Source organism: Palaemon carinicauda, chromosome 22 (genome assembly GCF_036898095.1).
Source record: "Palaemon carinicauda isolate YSFRI2023 chromosome 22, ASM3689809v2, whole genome shotgun sequence".
Classification (NCBI taxonomy): Eukaryota; Metazoa; Arthropoda; class Malacostraca; order Decapoda; family Palaemonidae; genus Palaemon; species Palaemon carinicauda.
In genome coordinates, this window is record NC_090746.1 from 62,443,165 (window position 1) to 62,455,054 (window position 11,890).

The following is an 11,890-nucleotide window of genomic DNA, read 5'->3' on the forward strand; positions in this document are numbered from 1 at the left end:
TGCTTTAAGGATTACTAGATACTGTAAATAATATTAAATTAATTTTGTGGATACAAGTTGAATAAAGATCTATATTTTGATTAATTCCTAGTCAATCTATACAGGAATGATATTTATCCAAACTTATTTCATCATTTTCTCTAAACTCTTTTGAAGCAGTATTTCCATTAATATTCGTATATTTTTTTCAATACTACTTTTCCTCTTTCCAGTGGGAGCGATTTGTCATAATCGTTCGCTATTAACTGCCAATAAACTTTTATGAGAGAGTGATGGGAGTCAAAGAGAGCTGAGGATGCCTCTTAACAGGTGATGTTTAACTTTGATTTCATCTAGTTTGTTTTAATATGTAATATACTTCGTTACATATTTTATTTTTGGTTCTTCATCTATTGATTAAATTATTCTAGCGCGATGAATGAAGAGAGCGAAAAAGAAAAAAAAATATACTTCTAATCCTCACCAAGTCTTTATTTGAACCATGTTTTATCTTCAAAATCTTCGCTCATTAAGACTAAAGTCTATAGGATTACGAACCATTAGTTTTCAAAGGAGAAGAATGAATATCTGAGGGATTTAATTACTTGTGTATTACGAAAGCCAATTTTCACCCCAGTATACCTCGTGCGATGAGGATATAAGTTCTATTCTTTTTAGATTTAAATTTGTTGAAATCATAACATTCATTTATTTTTAATGACAAACAGGTAGCCCCTCTCCCGATATAAAGTGTCTTAACACAACAAAGTTATGCATTCTTATGTTGTCGAAAGCTAATCTAGCTGAAACTACGAATATGATTACTGCCAAGAGATAATTAGAAATAGTTATGGTCAAAATTCCTTGGAGATGCCGGGGATTGAACCCGGGACTTCTCACATGCGAAGCGAGCACTCTACCTCTGAGTTACACCCCCACTGCCAACTGTTGATGCCAGAGATAGTTCAGTATCTTATCTATTCTCTCTATCTCTCTTTCTCTCTCTCTCTCTTTAAGAATTCGTTTTTTTATTCTGAGAGTATTCCTGTCTTTTGGGTGATTCATCGTTACTGATAAGATAAAACAAGTTTCCTTTTCCCAATTGGGTTTACTTAGATAAAAAAATATAAAATCTTTATCTTCCATGAATTATCCCACATCTGTTTATAATGCAGTCCACTTTTCTATAACTTTTATTTCTGTTACTGAAATTTTATAATGTCCATAATATATCTGGCTTTGATTGAATAGGCAGGGAATTGTGCATTCGTTTACCTACGCTGACAAACATCTTATCATTTTATGCATATCCAAGAATCTCATACTATTTGGATATATAGTTATCCTTGATTTATTTATTTTTTTTTTTTTTATTAAATTCATGTTCATGCCATTCTTCGCTTAATTATATACTTTTCATTTGTTTTATCAACAGAAATATACTCATGTTGAAATTCTTTGACTAGATTTTAAACCTAGTAGATAATTCACTATCTATGTATTTCAAGACGTGCTTAAAACCTATCAAAAAATGTCTTTCATTAATATCCATTATATACAAAAAGAGTGAAATATTCTACGTCAAAAATTTTTCTCAAAGAGAGTAAAAGGGTAAATAAAATTTTACTGGAATTTATTGAGAACAGTCCTACTGCAAGATTTTAAAAAGTGTATTATACTTATGTGTCATTATTAACATTGTTAACCCTACTGTTACTATAATTTTCAATGTTACTGTTATTATCGAATAATTATTAGTAGTAATATTGGTTAAGATACCCATCCAACGAGAAGATTGACAAGGAAACAACACTGAAGTTTGTTAATAACGTTCTGTATATTATAGTAATTGAAATGGCCGTCAGAAAACGGGTAATATAAACGTTATGAGGAAAGCATTCATTGTTATTGCCTTCAATTCTGACACGTCACCTGTCACTTGTAATAGCAATATTCCAGTGACTGAGCATTATCATGTTTCCAAAATTGACATTTTGACTCCAATGTCAATGACTAACATAGACATGGTTTTTTTTTTCGGAAATGGGAACCGTTGGAGTTTAAAAAGCCTTGTGATTCAACTATGATGGACTGAAGTGCTTTAGTTACGCAAACTGGCGTCTCAACGGCGAAAATCAGCGACAGACAAATAGATTTCTATAAATTTATTATTTTTCATTACAGAATACTGAAACTTAGCCTTGTCGTTTCCTTTATATTCAAGGAAGTCAGTCTACACAATTACCCCCCAATAATAATCATTGGTAAAATAAAAATAAAGATATTACGCATCATTCATTAGGAAAAAAAAAAACATTACGAAAAAAATTAAAAAATAGTAGATATTGTTAAAAAAAAAAACATAACATTACTAAGAATTTAAGAAAATAGAAAGTCACATATTTTCTAATTTACATTACAGAATTACTCAAAGAACTAAGAATTGATGAGTATTCAACGAAGAGTTCATCCACGATAAGATATCTTTCCGCAGATGTGTCTTAAGATCAAATACCGAGAAGCCCAAATATAGAATCTTCGAGTAAGGATCAACAGTGAAGTATAGTTGGCTTCAGGAATTCCAATACACAATACCACAGACTACCTGTGATGATGTGTATCTGAATTCATGGAGGAAACTGTGCATCCAACAGTGTATTTCTTCGAAAGGTTTAATGCAGATTTCAGTGTTTGCATGTAGTGTTTGTAATAGCTTAGGAAGGGTAATCGCGTAAGACATTCCACTGAAACATACTGTATAAAAAGATAACTGATAATCCGACGTCGATCCAAGTGATCCGTATTAAGCCATCACATTATCAAATTAGTATGGCGAAGCGAATACTTACAGAAGTTTCACTCTGGCCTCGGTTTATCAGATATCAATAAAAACACAGTTAATTTCTAACACCATATAACATTATATGAGGACTAATGAAAAGCGAGTACTTGGCAATGTCTGGCTGTTTTTTATATTTTCGTCTCCGGTTTGAATATAAAACAAGAGGATTCTTGCTTCATATATTTCTTAATCTTTTTCGTCACTATTACTACTCGTTGCTACTTATAACAGACCGCTAAACGGTAGCTATGTTGCAAGTTTGAATATCACAGATAAATCTACAAGGCAAGTGGCAAATCCAACGTTTAATCGCCTTCTATCTTAGCTTGTTACAAACACTAGGTCAGATTGAGCGACTTTCCATTTAACTTTAGCAGTATTAGAAGCCCATCATTTATGCCAAGTTCAATTTTTTAGGTTCAGACAATGATCCCCAGGAATATTTGGAAAGTGCTAAAAATCTATAAATTTAATAGGATAGAGAGTGTAAAAGCAACGACCTGAGTTCTATAATCAAATAGATTGAGAAGAAAGTCCATTTTCGGATATATATATTCATTAATTTTCATATCTGATGTGATATTTTCATGTTTTATTTATTACTGAATAGAGTTCCCTCTAAAGTCATTATACTGAGAGGTCGTATTAGCAACGAACTATACGAAATTCCCATAGGTAACTAGAGTGTTAATCTAGATTAAACCCTCTTCTGTTTGAATAACAATGGATATCGAAGCAAAGCTTTGGCCATTCACACAATAAATGTCTCTCCCGGGAACAGTATGCTATTGACAAAACGATCACGTGTCCTTCCCTAATCATCGGGTCATAAACTCAACAAGAGCATTTCCGAATGGGGGAATTGGCTGTATAATTTTCGAATGCCATTACATTAACCCGAGCCAGGAGATCAATCGTCCATTATAAGCACCGTTTCCCCCGCTCACTATCCCCGACACCTACTACACCACCAAAACGAACGTACTGGGTCGTTATCATTTGCAGAATAAGAGGATCTAATATAAACCCTAATTTATAAGGGTCACTCTGTTGAAACAGATTCGGCTGATAATAATTCGGTTAGAGTTGACTTACCAATTCCATCCCAACTTCCGAATATGGTGAAGAAGAATGCAAAATAGAATGGAAGTTTAATGCATTGGGCAATTCTAAAGAAGACCGCAAAATAGAATGGAGGTTTAAGGCATTAAGCAATTCTGAAGGAAAAATTGGATTTTCCTTTATTAAATTTCCCAAAAATGCTAACGGAAAGTCTAATAAAGATTAAAGTTTTGTTTGGTTTACAAAATTATTTCCCCGAGGCATCTACACTGAGAGCGCCAATTTGCAGTGGACAATATGAACATTTCTCACATATATGTAAGTTAAATTTTTGCATAGTTCTAGATAAAAAAAAAAAAATTAAAGTGATTTTTATAGCCTCGATTACCATCTAAGAGCAAGGAGGTGCAGGAGGAGGCTTCGTCCTAGCAGTCACATCTAAGGAATCTGTTTTTAGCGATAAATCTCCCTTATAGGATAAAGTGCAAGTTCTGGATATATATATATATATATATATATATATATATATATATATATATACATATATATATATATATATATATATATATATATATATATATATACAGTATATATATATATATATATATATATACATACATATATATATATATACATATATATATATATGTATATATATATATATATATATATATATATATATATATATATATATATATATATATATATTTCTCTCCTGTCACGCTGAGACCCATTGCCAAACGTATGACTACTCTATGTACATATACAGTAGATATATGTAAATAAATATATATACTATATACTATATATATAAATATATATATATATATATATATATATATATATATATATAAATATATATATATATATATATATATATATATATATATTATATAGATACATTATATATACATATGCATATACTTTATATAGATATACGTGTATATACACATAGATGAATAGATAGATAAGTCTATGTATATATCGGTGTATATATGTGTATGAGACATGTATGAAGCCATAGAGGTGTAGATAATGGTAGTGATCACCAGCTCCTCATTGCCACACTGAAATTAAAACTGAAAGCACCCAACAAAAATGTAGATAGAAAATCTAGGTTTGATACAACTAAGCTTCTAGAAGAAGAGCACAGAGAAACGTCTGCAATTGAATGTAGGAATCAATTTGAAGTCTTTGAGACTTTAAGAGACAAAGAGCAGACAACTAATGAAGAATGGTGTGATATTAAAAACATACTGTATATCAGTCAGTTGGTAGTGAAGTTTTGGGACATAGAGTTACAAGGAAAAAGCCTTGGATATCGAAGGATACTTGGGAAACTATGAGAATATGTCAAAGACAGAAAGTTATTGTTGAAAGTTTTCGAGGAAGTAATGAAAATTACAAGATAGACCATGCAAAGTATTCCAGCATTGATAGTGAATTCAAAAGAAAAGCGACGAATGACCAGAGACAATATTTAAACAGAAAAGCAGCTGAGAGTGACAAAGCTATGAATTCAGGAAGTGGCTATGGTGTTAAAATTGCTCATAGAATTATCAATGAAATCTCTACTGAGCCAAGGAAGAAGAAGTATATACCCATCAAAAAAGATATGGATATTTTATACTAACAGATGAAGAAAGACAACGTTAAATGGAACACTTTAGTGAGATTAATAGGATATATGAAGGGAATAATGTGATTGTTATACCTGAAGCTGAGGAAGACCTTGATGTGCCCATGAATGAATACAGTGTGTTTGAAGTCGAAGATATTACAAAAACTCAATAGATGGAAAGCCCCTGGATGCGATGGAATAACTTCTGAGATGATATTGGCCGAAAATGAAGTGACTCCCAGAATAATACTTACAAGATTATTTTGCAGAATGTGCCATGAAGAGGCGAAACCTGATGAATGGGACCTAAGAGTGTTGGTGAAAAAAAAAAAGAAAGTAACCTGACTGATTGCAGTAATTATAGAATAATCACACTTACATCAGTTGTCATAAAATATATAGTATGCTTAGTTTAAAGAGAGCAGAGAGAACGATTGATGAAAAGCTGAGAGTTGAATAAGCAGGATTTAAATAAAGGTAGAAGATGTAATGACCAAATTTCCCTTTTAACACATGCACAGCACTAGAATATAGAAATCCACTTTTGATGACATTTGTAGACTATGAAAAGCCTTTGATAGTGTGCACCGGCCAATTTTGTCGAGAGTCCTGCAATATTATGGAGTTCCTCTTAAACATGTAAATTTGATCAAGTCTGCTCATGAGCATAGCAAGTGCAAAGTTAATAATAGTGGAGTCCTTTCAAATGAATTTCCAGTGAACAGTGGAGTACTCCAAGGGAATATGTTGTCACTTGTGTTGTTTATCCTCCTTATGGATTTTGTATTGCATAGAATAGTTGGTGATGGTGGAGAATGATTGGACTGGATTGGTAATAGGAGTATGCTGATGACGCTGTCCTTATTAGCAGAACCCCACAGGATTTGCAATGGATGCTTACCAGAATGCATGAAATATCACATTAGGTTGAGTTGATGAGAACGGAATATGTAGAGGAAGAGGAAATATCATTGGAATGAGAAAGGATTAATGAGGTAGAATCATATAAATATTTAGGACCTATGATCTTTAATGCAGGGTCCTTAGAAATGGAGTTTAATGAAAGATGGAAAAAAGCAAATCAGACAATGGCTAGGTTAAGTAAAATTTTGAAATCAAATCGCCTGAAATTACAGATAAAAATCAGGCGATATATCAGTTTAGTGAGATCGGTGTTACTCTATTGACATGAGTCGTGGTATGACATTGAAACAATATTCAACAGATTTTGTAGGTTTGAGAACAAAGCCTTCAGAAGAATATTGGAGTGCTGAATGAAACTACACTATTAGTAATTAAACTATAAGAGAGATTATTCGAGTCCTATATGTAGATGAGATCATGGTGAGGGGTAGATGGAAATGGTTTGGGGGTGCTCTTCGCACCCCCCAAGAGAGATGAGTTCAGCAAACTTTCAACTATGTTCCGCAAGGCACTAGAAGAGTTTGATGACCCAGACCTACATGGCTGAAGACTATGAAGCGTGAAGGAGGATATGATGAATGGAGAAGTATTGATTTTAAAACACTAGATAGAGACGACTGGCGAAAAGTAACTGATAAGGATGATATATATATATATATATATATATATATATATATATATATATATTTATATATATATACATATACATATGTATATATATATATATATATATATATATATATATATATATATATATATATATATATATATATATATATGCACACATCATCAGTATCATCATCAGCCGTTACTAGTTTACTGTAGAACTAAGGCCTCAGACAGTCCTTCCACTTGCATCTTTTTATGGTCTCTCTGTGCTAGTCCACACCCGCAAACTTTCTTAGTTCGTCAATCCATCGTATTCTCTTCATTCCCCCGCTTCTTTTACAGTCTCTAGGAATCCATTTCGTTATTTTTAATATCCATCTATCATCTGTCATTCTTATTATATGTCCTGCCCATGTCCATTTATTTCTTACAGATTGTTAGAATATCCTCTTGCGTATCTATGTTGTTCTTTTTATATCTCATAGTGTTGATCCCAGCATTATTTTTTCTTATTGCTCTCTGAGTTGTATCTAGCTTATGTTCTAATGCATAAGTTATTATTGGTTGGACCATCTAATTAAATAGTTTTCTTTATAGAGAATGTGGCATTTTACTTTTCATAATCTCATTTTGTTTACCAAATGCTCTCTATCCCATGCTTTATCCTTCTTTTAATTTCGGTCTCGTGTCCAGGGGAAACACTGTTTTAAGTACGTATACTCATTAAAAATCTCAGCTGGCTCGTCCATAACTCTAATTTGTTGTTTCTCTGAAATTTCATGGATATGGGGGGTTAATGAATACTTACTTCTAAAGCCTGCCTGCTCTCTCGGTTCATTAAAGTCTAGCTGTCTTTCTATTCGGCCTAATATGATCTTTGTAAATATTTCATATATTACGGAGAGTAAACTTATAGGTTGGTAATTTTGCAGGTCTTTTGTGGTTCAATTTTTGTGAATTAGTATAATAAAAAAAAGTTTTTTTCCAAGCTGTAGTATAGAGCATTTTTGCAGACATTTGGTGTAGAGTTCAGCGAGTTTTACAACTATGAAATCTCCTCCATCTATTATTAAATCAATTGTTAGGCCATCTTCTCCTGCTGCTTTGCCTCTTTTCTTGTCTTCTAATACTTTCATTACTTCTCCTACTGTAACGTTTAATACCGACTCAGGTGTTTAATTTTTTCTATTGGTAAATTTATTTCTTATATTACTATTTTATAGCGTTGTACAGAAATCCTCTGTAATTTTCATCACTCTATTCTATTGTAGATAATATTTCCATTTTCATCCTTTAAAGCAAACATCTGTAGGCGCCTTGTTCGAAGTCTTCTTTTCATCAATTTGATGCTTCTTCCTTCCTTTAGTGTTTTTTCAATTTTGATTTTATTGCGTTTACTAATATCTTGGGATATTAGTTTGTTTATTATTTTGGATAGTTCTACTATTTCTATTACATCGCTCTGGATTACCCTCATTTCCCATCTTTTGTTAAATAGGTTTTTGGTCTTTCCTTGATCTAGTTTAGGACGTTTTCCACAAATCTTTAATGCTGATTACAATACAAGTTTTGTTAGATTACTGTTCATTTTTTATTTACTTACTTCTATTTCATCATATAGCTTGGAGTATCTATTTTGTATTTTTAAATTGAACTCATCAGATGTTCATTTTCTTTCTTAATTTATTTTTTCTCTTTCCTTAGACCTAAACAAATTTTGCTTCTCACCATTCTATGATCGCTTGACTTCAACTTGTTTAATCTCGTTACAACTTTACCTAAATTGACTTTCTCAGGGGAGAATAACATTTATTCCATCTTTTCGTTTCTCCATTTGGGCTTCTCCATGTCCATGTTCCTTCTTATAAAAGGAGGTGTTCATGATTTCAAGATTTTTTCTTTCAGCAAATTCTTCAAGCATACCTCTGTCATTCCGTGTGCCTATATCTATCTATTTATCTATCTATCTATCTATATATATATATGTATATATACATATATATGAATATATTTGTTATATATGAATATATATGTATATACATATATATATATGTATATATATATATATATGTGTGTGTATATATATGCGTTTATATATATATATATATATATATATATATATATATACTGTATATGTGTATATATATATATATATATATATATATATATATATATATATATATATATATACAGTATCTGTATATTTATGTGTATATATGTATATATATATATTATATATATATATATATATATATATATATACAGTATCTGTATATTTATGTATATATATATATATATATATATATATATATATATATATATATATATACTGTATATTATTATTATTATTATTACTATCCAAGCTACAACCCTAATTGGAAAAGCAAGATGCTACAAGCCCAGGGGCTCCAACAGGGAAAAATAGCCCAGTGAGGAAAGGAAATAAGGAAATAAATAACTGAAGAGAACAAATTAACAATAAATCATTCTAAAAAAAGTAATGTCAAAAGAGATATATCATATATAAACTATTAACAACGTCAACAACAAAAATGTCATATATAAACTATAAAAAGACTCATGTCCGTCTGGTCAACAAAAAAGCATTTGCTCCAACTTTGAACTTTTGAAGTTCTACTGATTCAACAACCCGATTAGGAAGATCATTCCACAACTTGGTAACAGCTGGAATAAAACTTCTAGAGTACTGCGTAGTATTGAGTCTTATGATGGAGAAGGCCTGGCTATTAGAATTAACTGCCTGCCTAGTATTACGAACAGGATAGAATTGTCCAGGGAGATCTGAATGTAAAGGATGGTCAGAGTTATGAAAAATCTTATGCAACATGCATAATGAACTAATTGATCGACGGTGCCAGAGATTAATATCTAGATCAGGAATAAGAAATTTAATAGACCGTAAGTTTCTGTCCAACAAATTAAGATGAGAATCAGCAGCTGAAGACCAGACAGGAGAACAATACTCAAAACAAGGTAGAATAAAAGAATTAAAACACTTCTTCAGAATAGATTGATCACCGAATATCTTAAAAGACTTTCTCAATAAGCCAATTTTTTGTGCAATTGAAGAAGACACAGACCTTATATGTTTCTCAAAAGTAAATTTGCTGTCAAGAATCACGCCTAAAATTTTGAAAGAGTCATACAAATTTAAAGAAACATTATCAATACTGAGATCCGGATGTTGAGGAGCCACCGTCCTTGACCTACTTACAATCATACTTTGAGTTTTGTTAGGATTCAACTTCATACCCCATAATTTGCACCATGCACTAATTTTAGCTAAATCTCTATTAAGAGATTCACCAACCCCAGATCTACATTCAGGGGATGGAATTGATGCAAAGAGAGTAGCATCATCTGCATATGCAACAAGCTTATTTTCTAGGCCAAACCACATGTCATGTGTATATAGTATGAAAAGTAATGGGCCAAGAACACTACCCTGTGGAACACCGGATATCACATTCCTATACTCACTATGGTGCCCATCAACAACAACTCTTTGAGATCTACTACTTAAAAAATCAATAATAATGCTAAGAAACGACCCACCCACTCCCAACTGTTTCAGTTTGAAAACAAGGGCCTCATGATTAACACGGTCAAAGGCAGCACTAAAATCAAGGCCAATCATACGAACTTCCCGACCACAATCAAGGGATTTCTGTACTGCATTGGAGATTGTAAGAAGGGCATCACATGCTCCAAGGCCTTTCCGAAAACCAAATTGCAAACTAGGGAATAGATGATTACCTTCAGCAAACCTATTAAGACGTTTTGCCAGAAGACGTTCAAAAACTTTAGATAATATGGGAGTTATGGAAATTGGGCGGTAATCAGTGGGACTTGAGCTACCACAAACACATTTACATAGAGGAGTAACATTACCAATTCTCCAACTAGTGCTAAAAGCTCCTCTTCTTGCTAACTTGCGTAAAATAACAGATAACTTTGGAGCTAAGAAATCTGCTGTCTTTATAAAAAACAAAGGAAAAATACCATTAGGGTCTACACCTCCATAAGCATCAAGGTCCATCAACAGAGCTTTAATCTCACGAGATCGAAAAGCTAAACTAGTTAGTTTAGCCTCAGGAAAACAGGAATGAGGAAGTTCAAGTTTTTCATTACTCTGTTTACTGTCAAAAACATCAGCCAAAAGGATTGCCTTTTCCTTTGGACAGTGAGTGACTGAGCCATCTGGTTTAAGTAAAGGAGGAACTGTTGCATCTACACCAAAGAGTGCAGATTTAAGGGTAGACCACCATTTATGTTCCTGAGTTGTACCAGAGAGGGTTTCTTTTATGATTAAATTGTACTCCTTTTCAGATGAGGCATAAACTCTCTGAGCAAAAGCTCGAAGCTGAGTATAGTTGTTCCAGGTCAAATCTGATCTGTTACCCTTCCATATATATATATATATATATATATATATATATATATATATATATATATATATATATATATATATATATATATCAATTGACAAGTGAATAATTCAGAACCTCGACTTAGAGTCTTGATTTAATCCCCACAGGAAACAATGCATTTGCATTCCACTCTTTTCCTGAAAAGCATTTTTGTTCACATGATTAATTGCCACACGGTCAATAATATTTTCCAAAGTAAAATTGGAACAATTATGAAAAAGGTTAATGGAATAAATATAATAATGTTTCTATCGTGGTATACATGAAATAACATGAGTTAGATTTCCTCGAAAGCATGTGCTTGCTAGGGAGTTTTAAAAGGGAGTATTGTGTTATCGGGGCGCAATCTTGAAATACTAGTGTACGGGACCCGTCGAAAAATGACTGTTAGATATTTAGATA

General features: G+C 32.1%; 1 non-coding gene across 1 annotated transcript; it reads right to left on the minus strand.

Moving 5' to 3' along the window:
- Nucleotides 1-844: 844 nt before the first annotated feature.
- On the minus strand, nt 845-916 carry TRNAA-CGC (transfer RNA alanine (anticodon CGC)). The gene has a single exon. It is a non-coding gene; the product is annotated as a tRNA-Ala (tRNA).
- Between the last annotated feature and the right edge of the window lie 10,974 nt (nt 917-11,890).